At 37.3% G+C, this 19,893-nt stretch overlaps 1 protein-coding gene across 6 annotated transcripts in view; it reads right to left on the bottom strand.

Moving 5' to 3' along the window:
• LOC145694692 (CUE domain-containing protein 1) overlaps positions 1-812 on the bottom strand; it is a 57,490-nt gene extending 56,678 nt beyond the window's left edge. For 4 of the 6 annotated variants that reach the window (XM_081771200.1, XM_081771203.1, XM_081771205.1 and 1 more), the window contains exon 1: positions 707-812. The gene's annotated coding sequence lies outside the window, so the exon portion shown is untranslated. Of the gene's footprint in view, positions 1-490; positions 632-706 lie in introns of those variants that run through there. The other 2 variants (XM_081771202.1, XM_081771201.1) reach the window with 2 other exon arrangements.
• Between the last annotated feature and the right edge of the window lie 19,081 nt (positions 813-19,893).

Below are 19,893 nucleotides of genomic sequence, written 5' to 3' on the forward strand. Positions count from 1 at the left end.
TTACTAACTAGCCTGCTCCCTACGGACGCACCCTTGCAAAGGCCCCCTGCCAGTCTCGGATTGCATTTATACTTTTTAACTGCCACCTAGCACACGTTGGTCAGGGTCTTTTGCACAATAGTTCTTATAATGTACGTATACTCAAACCCTAATAAACTGAATCTGCGCAAAGGAATGCAACTCCACACCCGAAAAACAATAGTTTTTAAGATACGAAGTCTCGGTGCCTTTCCTTTAATGAAATGTGTTTTCCTTTTTTTTCTGTGCGTGTATGTCTAAAGTTACTTATAAGTTGATTAATATGTTTACAATAATAATTCTGGGGGCAAAATCAAAGAAAGGATCACACCGGTTAGGCTAATTATTACGATACGTATGATTTAATTTTGATTACAATCCTTTCAATAAGAGTCAAGATAACTCAATTGTGCTTCTCGCAATGTTTAAACAACAAATCATCTAACTACTCTATTTAGATTATGATTAATACCCTGTTCGATTCAAGCATATGCTTTCCAAGAATTGATTGAATGAACAGACAGCAGGGATCACTTTACACTGGTGAAGACAGTAGCTCCCAATACTGTTACTTCTGTATATATTTACGAACTACTAAAACATAGGTTTCTCATACTGTAATGTTTACATTCAAGTTCATTAAACAATTTCAATAAAAAAGGAAAAATAATCAGAAATCCGTACGTACCACATACCAATAACATTGGATTACTATTCTTTGGAGTAAACAGCTGAGCATCGAGATTTTCTTTTCTTTCTTTCTTTTTTTTTTTTTTCCCCTGTATATGCGTATGTGTGACACAAATAGCAATATTCGAAGGGTATACTTATTTCAGGATAAATATTGACAAAATTTGATTCGTTATTTAACATTACTGTAAACGCAAACGAAAAATTAATTTTTTGCGGTAACATTCTCTAACGACTTTCGTCTACACAAAACAAACTTCTGCGATAATCGTATAACAGACACGGTCGTTTCATACCTGTCTTCGCAAAATTCTGCGGTGAATTGATATATCAGAATTTTACTACGACTTGTACGGAATTACTTTCTTGGCGACGGTTATTCCGTATCAACTTCGAAAAATCTGCGTGCAGCAATGCAACGTAAGAAATACAAGTCGATATAACTCAATGACGATTATTGCAAATTTCGCGGTGCATTGACGCAAACCGTATCGTAATCAGCACGTAGGTAATCCATACACAATCGAATAATGGCCCTGTCCATTTCAATTCAGGCAGATTTTAGAAAATCTGTTAGGGTGATGTCACAGATATCCATCATTCTGAAATATAGTGTTCTAGATACAATAGTGTTCTAGATACAAAATGATGTGACACATATTTCTTTGTTTTGTAGAAAAAATTGTTGGACCGACTTAGGGCGCTTCAGAGTTCAGGTCCATTTTGTCACAAGTTTTGGCGCCAAAAATTGTAAACGGCTGTTTCTCAGGAACTATTAAAGATATTTCGGTCTTTTTTTTTTTTTTTTTTTTTTTTGTATGTGAAAGGTAATGGAAAGGCCTTGCAAATGCATATACAACCAACGTCATAGGCAGGATTTGGGATGTGCTATTAATATAAATACCAAAAAAAAAAAAAAAAAATGCCCCCTCTTGGACCCGCAAAATCTCGAAAAGGCCACCCTAAAAAATTATGTAACTTGCAGGACAATTATAGCAATGCCTCAAGTTTCACATCTATAAATTACAGAGGGTGAATCTTCCTGGTTTCAGTTTTACAAACGATGTACATAAGCACATTTACGAGCTGAAAACGTGATCTTCACATTTGATGTGCAAGATAGGCAATGTGAACTAGCAGTGCAGAAGCAGCTTCTAGACTGGCTGTTTCAGTATCACATATATCATGCGGCAGTGGCGGTCGGTGGTTTGTGGTTTCGGGTGTTGCAGTACGAACGATCGGAGACAGAAGATATAAAGGGGACTCATTGACTAATCAGCATAACTTTAGATGCAAATGCTATGCGGCATGTTAAATTAAATAAAAATCTGCTTTTAAAAAATAAAAAATGGAGAACATTTAATCCGATTAATCACCTTATTTAATTAATAAGTTCATTCTTCTCTCTTTGATTGGAACAAATCTGCCTAATACATGCTGGTTGAACTCTAGTATTCTTATTGTCAGGTCTTTTTCGATGGAAAGCATAACCAATGGTGATAACCTTTCTTGGGACATTCAATTTCTTGAAAGTGTCAATTCTTTTTGATGTGAAAAAGGACTTTTCTTCTTTTACTGACGCCATAGGTACAGTTAATATTAAGTGCAGAAGCTTTGTAGATTCACTAAATATTTTTTCTAGATTTTTGTGAACAATTCATTCTAGCAAATTCAGTCCCTGACAGTGATCCGAATTTCTCTTCAGTGTAGACTGAAGAGAGTTCGTAGCAGAGATTAATGTTATAAAAAATGTACATTGAACACGCTTTATTCACAATTTATCTAGGAAAATTTCAAATTGTGGAAATGTGCCTAGTGCATACAACATTACTGCCATAAGGTCTCCTGTAAACTTAAACCGTTTTTTTTTTTCGAACACTCTCCTGAATTGCACTTTGCTTGTTTTGTCTAAGCCTTAATTGTAAGTTTTCCTCAGTTGAAAGCTGGGCAATTTTTTTTTTGTAAGTTATTTACAGAAGTCATGATATGCAATTCATTCAGAATTTGTAGGTTATGTACAGAATTAAAGCACACATAATAAAATTAAATCTAATAACTAATAACCAAAACAGCTGATACAAAAGAGATACTAGTATATGAATTGCGAATGTCACATATTCATAAATAGGGCTGTAAACTGGCCGGCTTTTCATTGGCCTGGCCGGAAAAATTGATGTTATTTTGATTAAAGCCGGTGACGGGTATAAACTTCTCACCAGCCCCTTTATAACTTTTTTCTTTTTTTTCAAATTTGTATCTAGTTCGAAGTATAGATATTGAAAAGTAGCTGTCATTCTGTAAACTCAAAACTGTTACCTTTCACCATGTATCAACGATTAATATATTTTGTTCACCTGTTTAGAAAATTTTAGAGAGATGACAGGAACTGTATCAGGGAAAATTTGAAATTTACTTTCAAGGAATTTTATACATTTATTAAGAGTGGAAAAGGACTTCTTAAAGCAATTTCCTATAGTTGAAGTAGAGACTATATGTTTAAAGAGTGAATTTCATTTTCAAATCCAAAATTGTCACGTAAAGATTATTATACTTTTGTTCATCTGTTTCGATAATTTTAAAGGAATGGTAGTTACTGGTAAATACAATAAATTGATCAATGCCGATTGATCAATTTCTTTTTCTCATTTATAGCACAATGTATCTATTAAGGTTATTAGTGAATCTTCTAAGAACATACAGAATATATGTATTAATGCACTTTCGTTCACGATAGTACATTTCCTTTCCATGGATAGGTCCGAACAGAGATACTTCACGCTGAGACCTATATCACAGAGAATTTTGAGGAAGTGTCGGTTCTTTTTATTTTACAGAGTTGGCAACCCTATTCATATATCAACACACACATACACACACACTTGTGCGTAAAAGAAAAAAAGAACTACATTCCAAATCATCCGTCTTGGTTGTTACGCAATGCACGATGAACACAATATACTTCCAGATGAGGCGAAACAATGTTTATCAACGTTCTGGAAAGCAACCTTGAAACCCGCCAGATATAGGAACAACATGTTAGCTGGGAGGGGTGGGTCCAAAGTATTTGAGGAAGGTCCAATACGTCTACGTAATAACGAACCCGAAAAGATCAGTAATTCTTAATTACTGTCACCTATATTTTTAGAAAAAAAATGATAGAACGATTTCTATAAGAAAAGAAAGAGTACATGATGAGGCGTAAAATAAAATATTTACCTTACATCAATCATTTCTCTGTTAAACAAGTATAGTTCGTTAAGAAAGTCTACAAATGCTAGTCGAGTTTCAAAATTTTGGGGAGGTCCGGGACCCGGTGGACCCCCTCGTGGCTACGCCTCTGAGCATTGCTAATTAGTCCCAAATTCAATGTGGCGTTCCCCACCATAAAGTTCTTTCTATCAAGAGTATAAAATATACTTATTTTATAAAAGAAATATGTTTATACTAAAATACTATCTACAGAGGGGAGGGGGGGATTCTGCATATTGACTTATTAATATTTGTTTCACAAATTACTGTAGAAGAAATTTTCATTATCTATATAAGCTAAGAATGAACTTGTAAATGCGGATCTACTTTCATTTGATTTCTGCTCTACTATATATTTTCTTTTTTATTTTGTAATTCTGCTATCACTTTTTTTAATTGTCATTATATTGATTTGCTTCAGTATTAGTACCGTAATATAAAAATATGAATGCATAAAAACAAATTTCATTTGTTAACTGCTAGTGAAATAAAATTTAGAAATCTTATTTAGCGCGAAAACCTTCTCGTTCACTCGAAACCGTGCTGTGTTGCAGAAGCACTGCAACGACCAGTCCCTTTAACTTCTGAGATAGGGGAAAGGAGACTTAACATTTGCTCCAATTCCCGCGCTGAAGGAATCAGGTCGTTGCATGCTCGCTGCAACACAATATAAATTAGAGACTCTGTGACGGATTATTTTTCGCTTTTTAAAAGGAAATAACGAAACGGACAGTTAGAGAAGTAAAAAAATATGTTATTTAAAGTATATATGGGAGTATTAGAAAGTATTTTTCTGTTCTTTACTACTATTGCTAATAATATTTTTTTCTTGAAATACTTTGGTCGTTGCGCAACGCTGCAACACTAACATTAGCCGCCACTGTCATGCGGTCTTCCAGATTGTTCAAGGGGATGTGGTGGAGAATGAACTTGCAGAATATTTCGCAAAGATATCACGCACTGATGTTCGTGTTGCCGAATGCTATCAGTGAATTTATAGCCCTTTCCAGGTCCATGTGGCAGCATAAAATTTACATGCACTTCTTGTGTCTCGAAGTTAACTATTTCACAGCCATTTGTGAAGCATGCGGTCTGGCGTTGTCATGGAGCATAATTGGTTCTTTGCGACTGACCAATACTGGGCATAACTGTTTCAGTTTCTTGTGCATTCTGTCGAGTTCCTGGCAATACCTAGCTGATGTGATGGTTTCGCTAGGAGTCAGGAAGTTATAGTGAATGATCACATGTGCTGACCACCGAACAGTCAGTAATCAAAACCTTCTGTGGATGCAGCTTATGTTCGGAAAAGTGTTTCGATGCTTCACCCTTATCCAGCCATTGCGCAGAACGGCATCAGTTGTAGTATAATATCCATTTTTCGTCGCAGGTCACAATGCAATCAAGAAATGGATCAGTTTTGTTGCGAATATGAAGCGCGGAGCACACTTCGTTTCGGCGAAGTTTGTGGTTTTCGTTCAGCTCATCAGGCATCCATTGACCCATTTATCGATCTTATATGTTTTCCCATTAAGTGCAAATGTCGAACAACTGTTCAATTGTCAACATGTGTAGCTCTTTTGCAACCTCTCCCGTTGTTTTGCGTGGGACCGCTTCAACAATGATCCTCAGTTGATTGTCGTCAATCGCAGCAGGACGTCCGCGTAGTGATAAGTAGATGCAAGACCAAGACCAACACCGGGGTGGTCTTGGTCTTGGTCTTGCACATCCAGTCTTGGTCTTAGCCTTGCACTGGAAACCTTGGTCTTGGTATTGGTCTTGCATGCAAGAGTCTTGCAAGTCTTGCATGTAAGAAATCTCAAGCTTTTCATAGGTAAATTTTACTATGGATATAAGGGATAATAAACTCTACAATGCGCCAGTAGTAATGGAAATACAATGTATGTTTCTAAATGTAATATAGTTTAACTTCGTGTAAGTATGATGATAGTGTACAACATATTTGATGAGCTTTATTTTTTTAATTGGTGCCCACGCTTCACTCTTATAAGATATGCATAAATCACAATGTTTCGTAATCTCTCTATATTTTTTAACAGACCCAACACTCCACTGGTTCCCAAACTGGGAGGCTATCCCTGAGACGCATGAAAGAAAATCAAGACGGCACAGATTATTGAAATACCATGAATTGCAAATTATTTTTACACTCTAAAAGCATCAGATCTTTCTTTTCAACCACGATTAGCTAATCGTTGTGTTAAACAAACTTCCAATTAAATATTGAGATTTCGTTTTACTGATTCCAATATGTACTCTATGGAGCAGAAACATTGACATTACGCAAAAACGATTTAAAAATTGCAGGTTCGAAACATGGGCATGGAGAAAAATAGGAGAGAATTAGCTGTGTTGAATTGAAAACGAATGGTGTTAGAAATATTAGCAATAGGGGGAAAGAAGAAGAATTTTAGATATTGTTAAGAGGAGGTAGAGGAACTGGTTAGGATATGGCTGAGGAGGAAGAGGAACTTATTAGAATATTGGCTGAGGAGGAACTGTATTATGAGGGATGTGCTAGAGGAAATTGTGGAAGGAAAGAGGGGGAGAGAGCGAAGGAGACTAGCTAAAGGAAGGTATTAAAACAGAAAATTGTTACGTCAAGACGAAGAGACTACCTGAGGACCGTCGAACCTTCACAGTTGCAGCAAATAACCTGTCAATAATGGCAGAATAGCTATTATGATGATGACCATATGTTTAGCAATATTGCCCAAAAAAAGAGAGAGAAAATTAAAATAATAATTATTATTATCAAATCACTTAATATTTTAGAATAATTTGAGTAAAAACTGAAAACGACTCAACTGTCTATGTCTTTTGTGTAAACTCATTTATATCAATACATTAGACCTGTATTAGAAATACAAAATAACGTCAGTTAACTCCAAGTTAATTGAAGTCTTACTTGTGAATACAGATTACTAACATCAATTACCCACTTCGTTGGGTTAAACTAATAATAATAATAATAATAATAATAATAATAATAATAATAATAATAATAATAATAATAATAATAATAATAATAATAATAAATATATTTTGTTGGTCAGTCACTTTTTACTATTAGTAAAGTGCTCTCTGATATCGGTCATTTTCGATTATTGTTATATTTCTCTCTCCTCCTTTCCAAGTTGCGGGACTGAATTTGGATAATTTAAATGGCATCAGAAGTGTCACTCTTCGTCTCAGAGACCCCGAAAACTATGGATTCGGCACTAATATCGGTCATTTTCAATGAACTTATATATCTCCTCCACCCCATGTTGAGAGGCGCGGCATTGTTCATCTCAAGACTTCGGAAACCATGAGTTCGACATTGATAATGGTCATTTTCGATAATATTTATATATCTCGTTCTTCCCTCAAGTTGCGGGGCTGAATTTGCATTTAAACTGGATCGGAAGTATCAGTGTTCACCTTAGCGACACCGAAAACTATGGATTCGACACTAATATTTGGTCATTTTTTAAATCATTATTATGTGTCATTTTCGATCATTTTTATCTCTCTTCCCTTCCCTCCGCCAATCTCCGGGCTGAATTTGGATTAAACATCATCAGAAATGTCACTGTTTATCTCAGCGACCTCCAGAACTATAGATTCAATTTTTATATCGGTAATTTTCGATCATTTTAAAATATATTTCCCCTCTCCCTCCCCTAAACTGCACCGTCAAAGTGATATGACAGAAACCATCTCAGGTCCGATCCTCATCTATGATGAAAATGAGATCGATTTCGGTCGGGTGGTTAAAGAGGTATTAAATTTTATTTATCTTTGTACGTTTTCCATCCCCTCCCCCTCACTAAGTTCTATCTCAAAGTGATTTCATAAAAGCCACCCCAAGTCCGAACCTCATCTATGTTGAAAATTTGATTGAGATCGATCAGCTGGTTCAAGAGTGATGAAGACACAAAGACAGTCACTTGTATTTTTTATATTTTTACATATATCTCCCTCCTCCCCCTCCCCTACGTTGCACCGTCAAAGTAAAATGATAAAAATCGCTCCAGGTCTGAACTTCATCTATGTTGAAAATTTGATCAAGATCGGTCGGGTGTTTCAAAAGTTATTAAGTTTTATTTATTTTATATATACCTCCCTTCCCTTCCTTCGACCCTAAGTTCTACCTTCAAACTGAAACAAACTAAAAAACTTTCCAGGACCGAACCTCATACATGCTAAAATTTCATTGAGGTCGGTTCAAGAGTTATTAAGTTACGAACTTAGTCACTTTTATTTTTATTTATATTGATTTTTGTACATCTACCCCTCCTCCTTCTCCCCTACGTTGCTCCGTCAAAGTGAACTGACAGATAACATTCCAGACTTGAACCTTATCTATGTTAAAATTTAATCGAGATTAGTCGTTTGGTTCAAGAGTTATTAAGTTGTATTTATTATTTTATAACGCCCACTTATCCCCTCCCCTAAGTTTTACCGTCAAAGTGAAATGATGAAAACACTGCCAGGCCCAAACCTCATCTATGTTGAAAATTTGTTCGAAATCGGTCGGGTGGTTCAAGAGATTAGGAGTCACAAAAATAGTCACTTTCAATTTTATAATATAGATAGTATAATGTTATATCCAGGCGCGAAACCAGCCACAGAGGTTTGGGGGGGGGCACGAATATGTTAGGGGGGCAAGTCATTACAAATTTCCTTAAAAATATCTTAATTGTGATTTTTGTACTGATGTCTGGAGGGGTAACGAAAAGTTTACGGGGGCCAGGCCCCCCTAGGCCCCCTCTGGTTGCAGATCTTGTTATATCGTTCAATCCTCGATGTGCCGTATACCTGAGGAGGCTAAAATTTATATTAATAAACAATTATTCAACGTATAAGCATCCTCCCATGAAATCAAATTTGCGATCACATGCTCTAAGTTTTTGTCAATGTCATGAAAATGTTATTTTGATATTAATTTTATGAGCACATATTAAAAATTTCCAACAAATGCTTGAGTCTTGGAGCCAAGGTCATACCCATGTAGTCGACACCTATAGTGTACGGTATTACCGATGTTCATTACTTCATTTCTCTTTAGTTTTGGAAGAAGAACACCACTAATATGCTTTGAAATGAAATGAAGTATTAGTTTAACGTCCCACGTTATACACCAAGGCTAAGGGAGACAGTAATGATGAGAAATGACTGAAATGGTAGAATGAAGAAAGTAGGAGGAGGAAACAGGAAAACGCCGAGAAAATCCACGTACATTGTGTTTGGCCACCAAAATACCTCACGTGGTGCAAGATGACGCCTGTATGGCTTGAAAACGATCAATATCTACTGAAAACCAATTCAAAAAACGACATACTGTAGCTAATGCTACAGGGGCAGATCGACTCACACGGATTGCATAAACTACAGCGAACACATCCACTTCAGCAGAATTTTTACTGAAGCCAAGAAATTCATCTCCTTCTTTTTTACATTCTATAAAAAAATTCAAGTAGTGCCGGTACTTGTGCAAGACTCTTGGTCTTGGTCTTGCAGGTATGGTCTTGGTCTTGGTCTTGCACCCCTTGGTCTTGGTCTTGCATCGGGATTCCTGGTCTTGGTCTTGCATGCAAGACTCTTGCAGAAACTGCAAGACCAAGATTCTTGCCCTCCACAACACAACACTCAACACTGAATATATATAATTATTTTCACTAATAAAAACACACTATGCTTTTTCGCGACACTATAGCTCTTTATCACTTATATAGAGCGTTCAAAAAGTCTCTATACACCTGAATCGTGGCAAGTCAAAGTTTGAAGACTCATGGGGGACATTTCCAACATTTGCCGTGAAAATGTGTGTGTATATGCTACGCCCTGTACATAGTGCTTTTATGCCATAAAATATAATAAATTTTGAGTAAAATAATTTTGTCGTTGCTTTGAATATGTGACAATTCAGGTGTATAGAGACTTTTTGAACGATATATATATATATATATATATATATATATATATATATATATATATATATATATATATGGAAGATTATGATTGGGATTCCACTATCGATACTTTTCTCACACCATTAATGCACTTGGGGAATTAGCACTATGGTAGTAATATCGGTATGATCCAACGAAGAAATATGGTTGCTGCTCAAAAAATGTTTGGAGGTCGACGTTAGTCAGTCTTCAGCATAAGTATATAGGTAGTCACCAAAAATGGAATGAGAATGTAGAAGGGCGTAGTAGTGTAGTAACTAAGACGCACTAGGTATATGAACCTTGGATTTCACTGATTGGGGCTAGCCATAACTAGGTCCTTGACTGGTTAATAACGTATACTCCTTAGCACAACATTATACTTGATGCCCGATGCAACATACGTGGTTGCTGCTCACAGTTACGGAGTAAGATTCCTCGAACTCAAGGGTTCGAGATACGAGCTGAACTGATCGCCTGGTTAATGCTGGCAGTTCATTCTCAAAAGCACTCAGGTTAAATCACCTGTAAGTACATGCAAATAGAATATAAAAAAGAATGAACATTAATTTTAGTCCACTTCCCACGACGCACAAGACATTGAGATAACTTGATTGTGGGAACATTTAGATTATGAACTGGCAAAATGATGTGGCTGGCGTCGTTCTGTCGCTCCGACACCTGGTGTGCTCTCGATCGCAGTATTTCCATAAATGATTGGAAGATACACTTAATTCAGTTCCAAATAATCATGGAACATACTCTTTACATATTAATAAGTCAGGGAGAAACACTGAGAACCTTCATCGCCCACTATAAAATGTTCTCACCACAAAGCAACGTTTTAGATATACAGGGTGGAAGGTAACTCCACCAAAAAACTTTCGGAGATAATTCCTTATAAGAAATGAAAGAAAAAAAGTTCTAATGAACATGGGTGGAGAAACGTTTTCTTTCAGAGTTATGAAACGCCGAATATTCGAAAAATCACATTTCGGAACGCCCTGACTTAGAAACTATAGGACCTATCCCAAGCGGTTTTAGGAATTACACAGGAACTAGTATGCGCTCTATCTAAATATCCATGTTTTACCATCCTCTGCTATCGGCGAAACGAACTTAAAAAGGAAATTGAGGTATTGGGATACTCCTTTAAGTTCTAATGGTGTGTTCGTTTCGCTGGTACCGGTGATTTCTGAAACATGGATATTTAGACAGAGCGCATACTAGATCCTGTGTGATTCCTTAAAAACCGCTTGGAATAGGTCCTATAGTTACTAAGCCAGGGCATTTTGAAACGTGATTTTTCGAATATTCGGCGGTTCATAACTCTGAAAGAAGACGTTTTTCGATCCATGTTTATTAGAACTTTTTTCTTTCATTTCATGTAAGGAATCACCTCCGAAAGGTTTTCGGTGGAGTTACCTTCCACCCTGTATATATGAATAAACGATAAAGACTTTTTTGTCCTGTTGCGTGGGAAGAAAAACAGTTCCCATCGAAGAAAGAACTTATTTGTGTCGCAGAATAAAGTATAAATCGAAAAATAATTACTGTCTTTACAAAATATACAGAGCGTTCACAAAAATACTCCTATAACCTGGTCAGAGGCGTCTCTGGCGGGGGGGACGAGGGGGTCACGTCCGCCCAATATTTTGAAGTACAAAATATTCAATATTTCATTCTAATTCAATTTATTTACTAACGACAGAACAACAAATAAACTTTCTTCGATGTCCCCCCCAAATTTTACATGCCAGAGACGCCAGTGAACCTGGTGACGGTTATAATCTGACTGCAAGAATTCATGCAAGGGTTTTTGTTCACTTTGAAGGCGTTAAGGGAGAAGGGTAAAATTCACACATATTAGTCCTTTCCCACATACTTACTGTGCAAAGTAACCTCTGCAGCCTGCGTTTCAGCTTCCAGCCCTTCTCTGTAGGGTGTATCAGATTGGCTATACAAAATCAGTGCAGTGTTTCACTTCGGAAATTACCTGCGGATCTAAACGAAAATTCATTCTTTTCAGGGACAGCTTCATTTTGGTAAACAAGACGACGACTGACAGCACGTCAAGACGTCAGAATATGACGAATGGAACAATAATTGCCATGGCCGTAGTTGAAAGGTAGTCCAACAACATACTAATTTGATAAGTTGAACTTTTTCAGAGGCATATATCAGGCAATTTGGAACTGGTCTCAGTTCTCAACATGTGGCTCTGAAAGTGCATGAAAGTACTCGTTTATCTCGTGCGCATGTATTTGCATGAAACGGGCGTTTCAGGAAGGAACAAGTGCCAACTGAAGGCAACGAACATCCGGGTGAAGCAAGGACAGTGGGAACACAGGAATCGGTGGAGAAAGTGAGAAACACTGATCACGGAAGACCGAAATGCGACACTACGAATTCTTGCTGAGCTGTTGCGCGTAAATAAGGAAACTGTGCGGCAAATAGTAATTCACGATCTCAACAAGAGGAAGGTGTGTGTCCGTTTCGTAGCTCATTCCTTAACATATAACCAAGAAAGGGATCCTTGATCCCTTTAATAACTGCAAAGAAGTGATTGGCACTACCAATAGAGACACTAACTTGCCCCTGAATATTGTTACTGGGGATAAGGCATGGTTTTTCAATATGACCCGACGACAAAACATCACAGGGCAAAGTGGAAGTATTTAACTCTCCACAAGCCAAAAAACCGCTCCTTGTGCATAAGGAATTTGTGCCTATAGGACAGACAGTTAATGTCTCATTTTATCTTGAGGTATTGAAGCAATTACTGCAACGTATCACACGTATGAGGCCCGAGTATTGGAGTGATGTTCAGTGGTGTCTACTCCATAAAAATTTCCCAAGTCATAAGGTAGTGGTGGTGCATTTTTTTTTTCTTTTGTCCCAAAACGGGGTCTGTGTTATCCCACTCTCTATTCACCACATCTAGCCCGGGCTATTATTTTATATTTCCTAAACTCAACTCTTGCTCAAAAGTTTGTACTTTGATTACGTATCGGTCATCAACAGGGATACAAGGGTTATCAGCAGCAGGGCACAACGATGTGTGGAGGCAGGAGGGTCTACTTTCAATGATCCAAGGTAAGTAACTTTCAATTTTCATTTTCATTTTTCTAAGCTTCAGTTTCGATTTCAAATTGCCGCACTATTATACTGCGTTTACTCAGTGGCCCCCAACTCCCCCAGATTTCCATTCCCTCCTACTATACAAGAATAGTAGCAGGTACAGGACACCGAAGTTGGTTTTGAAGAAAGAAAAAAAATAGATCTGTAGACTAAATTATACTCAATTAAACGTTCATAAAGGCATCATGATAAGATTTTGTACCATTTTGAATGAAAAATTGCATCTAAGAAAAAATATCATTGGCGCAATCTATGCCCTGTAACTCGCCTGTGGACACGTCACCCTTCACTTTATTTAAATAAAATGAAAACACTTTTTCAAGAAAAAAAATAGAAATGTAATGTCATGAACATTACGCTCCAGACTAGAGTTGTAAATAGAAAAAAAGAAACTTTCTTTTCCTTTAGAAAAACTTCACAAGTCTCCGTTTTTTTTTTTTTCGACAAATGTGGAAAAGTCTCTACAAGCAAATAGAATACAAAATGGTACTCAGAATGTTCTGAGAGTAGTTTCTAGTGTAGATTTACAAAACAAGATCAATAAAATTTGAATTTATGCCCCCATATTTTATGTAATCAATTTAAAATATATTGTTTGAAGTGTGTTTTAATTTCAGTTATATTAACAACTAGCTGAAATGCCTATTCTTCGCACCTGGGGAATAGGTTTCTGGGAAATATTTGAATCTCCTTCTCCCTTAAAATATTTATTTCAATGAAAGTGTAATGATAAAGATACAGAATATATTCTACTTTTTGGCATTAATATTTAAATATCCACCCCCATAGAATCCGCCTATAATCAAATTGATATGATTAAAAACCCAGCTTAAAGGGGGTACCTCATTTCAAAACAGATCAGACGTTTTCCCGACTGCAAAAACTATGAAATCAACACAAATCTCAGTCATTTTTAACGTTTTATTTTCTCCTTCCTTCTCCATCATATGCCGATGGGGAAGAACTGAGACCTAAACGGCATTGGAAGCATCACTATTTATTTCAGTGACCCCACGAAAACTAAGGGCTGCACACTAATATCAGTCGTTTTGCATTATTCTTACACCTCACTCCTTCCAACTCCCAGAACTTTGAATGTCTTATTCCCACAATACTTTTCCCAGATTGAATCATACAGGGTGACCCAAAAGTAGGCATACACCCCTGCATTGATCAAGTATAAATTTCTAGTTTATGGATTTATTCGCTTCGGCTCTTCCTAGCTTAAGATGCAAGTAAAAACAAATTAAGAACAAATAATAAAGAAACTAAGTCTACCTGATGGATAATAATAAAAAATGATATAAAATGCAATGAGCTGATCAGTACGGTACTGTATAACTACTTTGGGGCCACCCTGTATGCCTACCAATTTTGTGTAAAATTGCTCCAGACATTCCACTGTATGTATGTGTGTGAATACCATATTGTACAATTCTTAATGAAATTCTAAAATATGAACCAAATTGCGGGTCATTTTTAAGAAAGGATACGCACAATCCGTATGGAAATTGTTTTTCGGTGAAATTGGTTGAAACAGTAATATGTTGTGTTCCCGAGAAAAAGTCTATATGGGCACAACCACTAACCGTTTGGTCACTACAAGGCAGGGGCGGGCGACTTCCCCCCAGAAGAGGAAACTTTCTTATTTTATATATATAAGTAGAACACATCCCAAAGTTTGGAGTTCTTAAAAGTAGCAGTATGACAACCCACCGCCGCCCCCAGAAGTCGGTCCGGGATCCGTCCCTCCTACAAGGTCACTTTTGAAAACAGCCAAAAATAAAGATATTCTGGATTTCGGTGAAAATGACTGAAACCATGATACAGGGAGTCCATAAAATCCTGCAGGAAAGTAAAACTCTGTAACTTGGAAATCGATATGTTTAAGTGCATAAATATTTGGAGTTGGAAGAAGGGGAGTTTCAAGTTTTGTTCTGGCCACAATGCTCGATGACGTTTGCGCTGGTAATCACGTAACTTAAGATGACATCTATTAATGAAAATGCACAATGTGTTTTGTGGTTTGCGGAATTAAAATCGTGCTTTCACTGCGGAGAAAGTTCCAAACAACGTATGGGAAAACATCCCCAGCAGAAACAAGTATCAAGAAGTGGTACGAGAAGTTCAAAGAAACGGGAAGTGTGTCAGATTTACGATGCAGTGGGAGGCCAGGAACGAGTGACGATGTGCTTCACACGTTGCAGGACAGCGTAGCCAGGAGTCCAATGAAGTCGCTTAAACGTAGGTCATTGGAACTGGGAATACCGAAGTCAACGTTACACAAGATCGTACGCAAGAATTTGACGGTCCGGCCCTATAAGTTAAAATTTGTGCACGAGCTGATAGGGGAAAACTGTGACATGAGAATGGAATTCTGTGAGTCAATGCTTACCCGCTTACAAGATGGTGACCTGCCTCGATTTCTGTTTTCAGATGAAGCCACATTTCATGTGTCGGGAAAAGTGAACAGGCACAACTGCCGAATTTGGGGAGTGGAAAATCCACGTGAATTCGAGGAGCACACGCGGGATAGTTCCAAAGTCAATGTGTGGTGTGCTGTTTCAATGGACCATATTATCGGCTCTTTTTTTCTTCAAGGAAGAGACGGTAAATGGTAACAATTATCTGAACATGCTACAGACATTCCTTTTGCCAGAACTTACTAGGTTAGGCATCCTTAATGAGGTCCACATGCAACAGGATGGGGCACCGCCGCACTATGCCCTTCGAGTTCGACAGTTTCTTAACGAAGAATTTAAGGAGAGATGGATTGGCCGAAGAGGACCAACACCTTGGCCTGCAAGATCACCAGATTTGTCGCCTTGTGATTACTGGCTGTGGGGACACGTGAAGAACAATGTGTATTCGCAGAAGCCAGCTAATCTGCACGATCTCAAGAACAAAATAACTGATGTGATTTTGAACATTCCAGACGAGCACCGTCAACATGCAATTCTTGGTTTCCCAAAAAGACTGCAAGAGTGTTTGGATGTGAATGGTGCACAATTGGAGGTTTGGCGATGAACCTTAACTACCTGAAACAAAACTTTGAACCTTTCTGTAAATACACCAAAAAGTATTTGTTAATACATTACGTAGTTTCTAAGTTATAGAGTTTTACTTTCCTGCAGGACTTTATGGACTCCCTGTACATTGTGATTTTGAGAAGTCTTAATGGGCACAACTACCAATCACTGACCATTTGGCCACTTTTTTTAAAGCAGCTGAAGATAATATTCTGGAATTCTGAGAAAATGACTGAAACTGTGATATGTTGTAGATATCGTGATCCTGAGAAGTCTCAATCCACCAAAATCACTGACTTTTGGCCACTACAGGACCACTTTTTGAAAACAGCTGAAGATAGGGATATTTTGGATTTGGTAAAAATGAATGAAACTGATATGTTGTAGATGTCGTGATTTTCAGGAAGTGTTAATTTGTGGCTATCGAGCAACGGTAGGTTAGTTGTTAGAGAATTTCTTCGCATTCGGAGATTCGGCCCGGGCCGGTCATCCAGTCTAGGATTTTCCTGGATCTCCTTTGTTCCCCAAGATGAACATCCGAGATGTTACCTGTTTAAATGATGTTGGCCGCTACTCTCCCCTATCCCCTTCCGGATTATTGAATAGGATGAGATCTAAACCTTTGCAGGTTTCATATAATTCCACCAGAATCCCAGAATACCGTTACCTTCTGCTGTTTTCGAAGAAAAAAAAAAAAAAAAAGGCCCTGTAGTGGCCAAATGGTCAGTGATGGGTGGTTGTGCTTTTTCTCAGGATCACACTATGTACTGACAACCTCACTGCATCGGTGCAAGAAATTTGGGGATGAAATGCTTACTGATGCAGATAGGTTGCTTCCGTCCATTATCCGAAATGGACAGGAATTAACCAAGTTTACTGTATGTTTAGCGAGAGGTTATTTCAAATGATCAACATCAAATAAGTTTAAATAATTAATGTATTCTGATTTAATTTCGTTATGTGTAAAGTGTGATGTTTAGCGTTAGATATGACATGACACTCTCAGATTCAGTACTTATAAACTTCTGAGAATTTAAACATAGGCCACAACGTAGCCGATGACATACCTGGATCTGCCTGTTGTCTGAAACATGGATGATGACTGGAAACTGGATAATTGTTGACTCTTCGACTGTTGTCCAGCTGTCAACCAACAACTGGAGACCGTCTGGTCTCGAACCTGAGACTGAGGTTTCACACACCTCGCTCACCTCTTCTCTCTAGACTGTTAACGCTTGAGTACCTCTACTCAACTTCCCTCCCAATACCACAAAGATTTGGTTTTTATTCCATGTTCCAGACGATGGAATTCGTCTGCTCATCTCTGGAGTGACGTCAAATGTCTTAGCTGTTGGAAAACTTTCGTTTCTCCATTGTTGTGCCATGTCCAAAATTCTCAGACAGTTTATTTCTGCCAATCTGCATATTATGTCATATCCGAAATTATGTATTCTGTGAACAAGCTGAATACACAAATATTTTACATCATTTTAAAACTTAAAGCTTACAAGCTCTTTTCTTAATTCTTGTCTTTTCAACATAATGCAAACATTGTGTCTAGACGACATCACATAAACAATAACAACATCATGTGTAATCTCTTACTCCATGTTAATGTTTACCTTTTCTCTGATTCTTTATGAAACAAAACTCGACTTTATTACAATACGATTTTGAATCGGATTAATCTTAAATAATAAACAATAAAACGATAATGATAATGATTGATTATCGGATGCATCTACAGTATAGGCCGCAGCAAAAAACCTGCAACATGAACATGTAAGTTTATTGTGAAACGACGAAGTCTTTTGCTCCAAAATAAGTGAGAGGAGAGGACGCCGAGCTCTCTCCTGGCATGATTCGTGCCACTTAGACGTTATGTTGTTTCCCTTGTTGATTTTCAATAGAAATGACTTGTCATAACTAATGTTGTTAATGGAACATTTACTTACGAAATATGAACAAAATCACCTACGTTGTTTTTGAAAAAAAAGTACGAAAAACATTTATTCCCACAGTGGCTTACTCCTTGTGGATTTTCTTACAAGGATAACATCCTGGCGTGACACTGAAATGACACGCCACTGGTAAAAAGACGTTCATGACAACACAGTGCCATCTATGGAAGAAATACTGTATCAGTTTCAATTGTCTTGCTACATCATTTTATTGGAATCAGTCACTATGTCGTAAGGTTGGGTACTGCATGACAATACTCCAGTTCACACGGCTGTTGTTGCTAAGGCTGCAATGAAAGACTGGGCTCCGAGGATATTTCAACCATCCCACACCCCCGATGTAGCACTGCAGCCTTCGCAACAGTCGTTTGGACTGGAGCATTGTCATACAGTATACGAGCTCAACGAACAGCGACTGATTCAAATGAACGTCTCCAACGAACTGATGCAGCTATACTGCTGAAACTCTTCCATAGATAGCATGAAAGGTTTATTACCAGTGGTGCGATACTTTAGTGTAGAGCTGAAAACTTTTGGAAATACCTACATGTGATGCCACATCCTAGGGTTTAATGAGATATTTATTTAAGGAGTATGAACAACATCGCCTGAGTCATTTATAAAAGGTCTAAAAAAACAACTTTATAATTAGGTATTTGTTTACAGAATATGAACAAAATCACTTGAGCCTTTATGACAAAGTGGTCTAAACAAACTAATCTCCAGGAGTGAACTACTTCTAGATTTTTCTGAGGGGAGTGACTTTTAAATATAATCGTTATATATATATATAATAAATTTTTTCCGGAAGGGGCATCGGTAACGCGCAACCGTTGTTGTGTTAAAACAAGGAAATAGAAATCTACCACAAATAATTAAAAAAAAAAAAATACGTTTTTCCCCACCTCGTAAGCTTCTATTTTTAGAAAAAAATACTCCAACATTTTTCCATTGTTGTCTGTTCAGTTTTATTAATTAAAACATTTTTTTCCTTGAATGGTCAGCAGAAAATTACCAAAAATATCGGTCACACATTATTGGTCAAAATATTTCAGAACGAAGATGCAGATTGAAATAGAGTACTAAAGATAACAATAAGATTGAGCAGTAAAGCCTTTCGTCCCTAGACCAATGAAACGAATGCTTTGTTCGATGTCAAAGTAGTTAAATCGTGAACTAAATTAAATCCATGTTTTATGTATTCAAGTTTTATTTTAATTTTATTTATTTATTTTTAACTTTTGAATTGCCATACTCAGAAATTGAAGAGAATACCTAATCCTGTGAAAAAAGCAAACTATAATACTTCTTTCCTCTTTTCTTAGCTGAAATCCGGAACATTTAAGCATCCCGAGAAATATTTGCGGAACGCCTGGACGCAGATCCCGATTCCGTGACGGTCCCGGATTTTCCGGGACGAATGGCAACCCTACGTTAGAGGAATCTTCAATTTTAATCCCCGAGTAACCTACCCTTATCTTCAAAGGAGGGGAGAGAAAAAATTCGAATAACTCTTCTGCTGGGGAACCTTACAGAAAAGTAAGTCTTAAATATAGTACAGATCTGTTGAGCAGTATGGGTTCTAGGCGTGTGTACATACAATCGGATGAATGGACGTCCAAGAATCCAGCACGTAGGACAGGCACGAAACTTCAGGCCTATGTCCAGTAGCCATAAGCAAAGCAAAGGCCAAATGCTTTTCGCCAAATTAAAACATTTGGTCATCAGAAGTGACCTTCTCACCCAATATTTTTCTACCTGATATAGGGGTTATGAAGTTTCGAATTCGACTTTCTTTCACCATCATAAGATCTTTTCTATCATCACCATTCAAAATATTAAAAAAACATA

Source organism: Thermobia domestica, chromosome 9 (assembly GCF_964235325.1).
Source record: "Thermobia domestica chromosome 9, izTheDome1.hap1.1, whole genome shotgun sequence".
NCBI lineage: Eukaryota > Metazoa > Arthropoda > Insecta > Zygentoma > Lepismatidae > Thermobia > Thermobia domestica.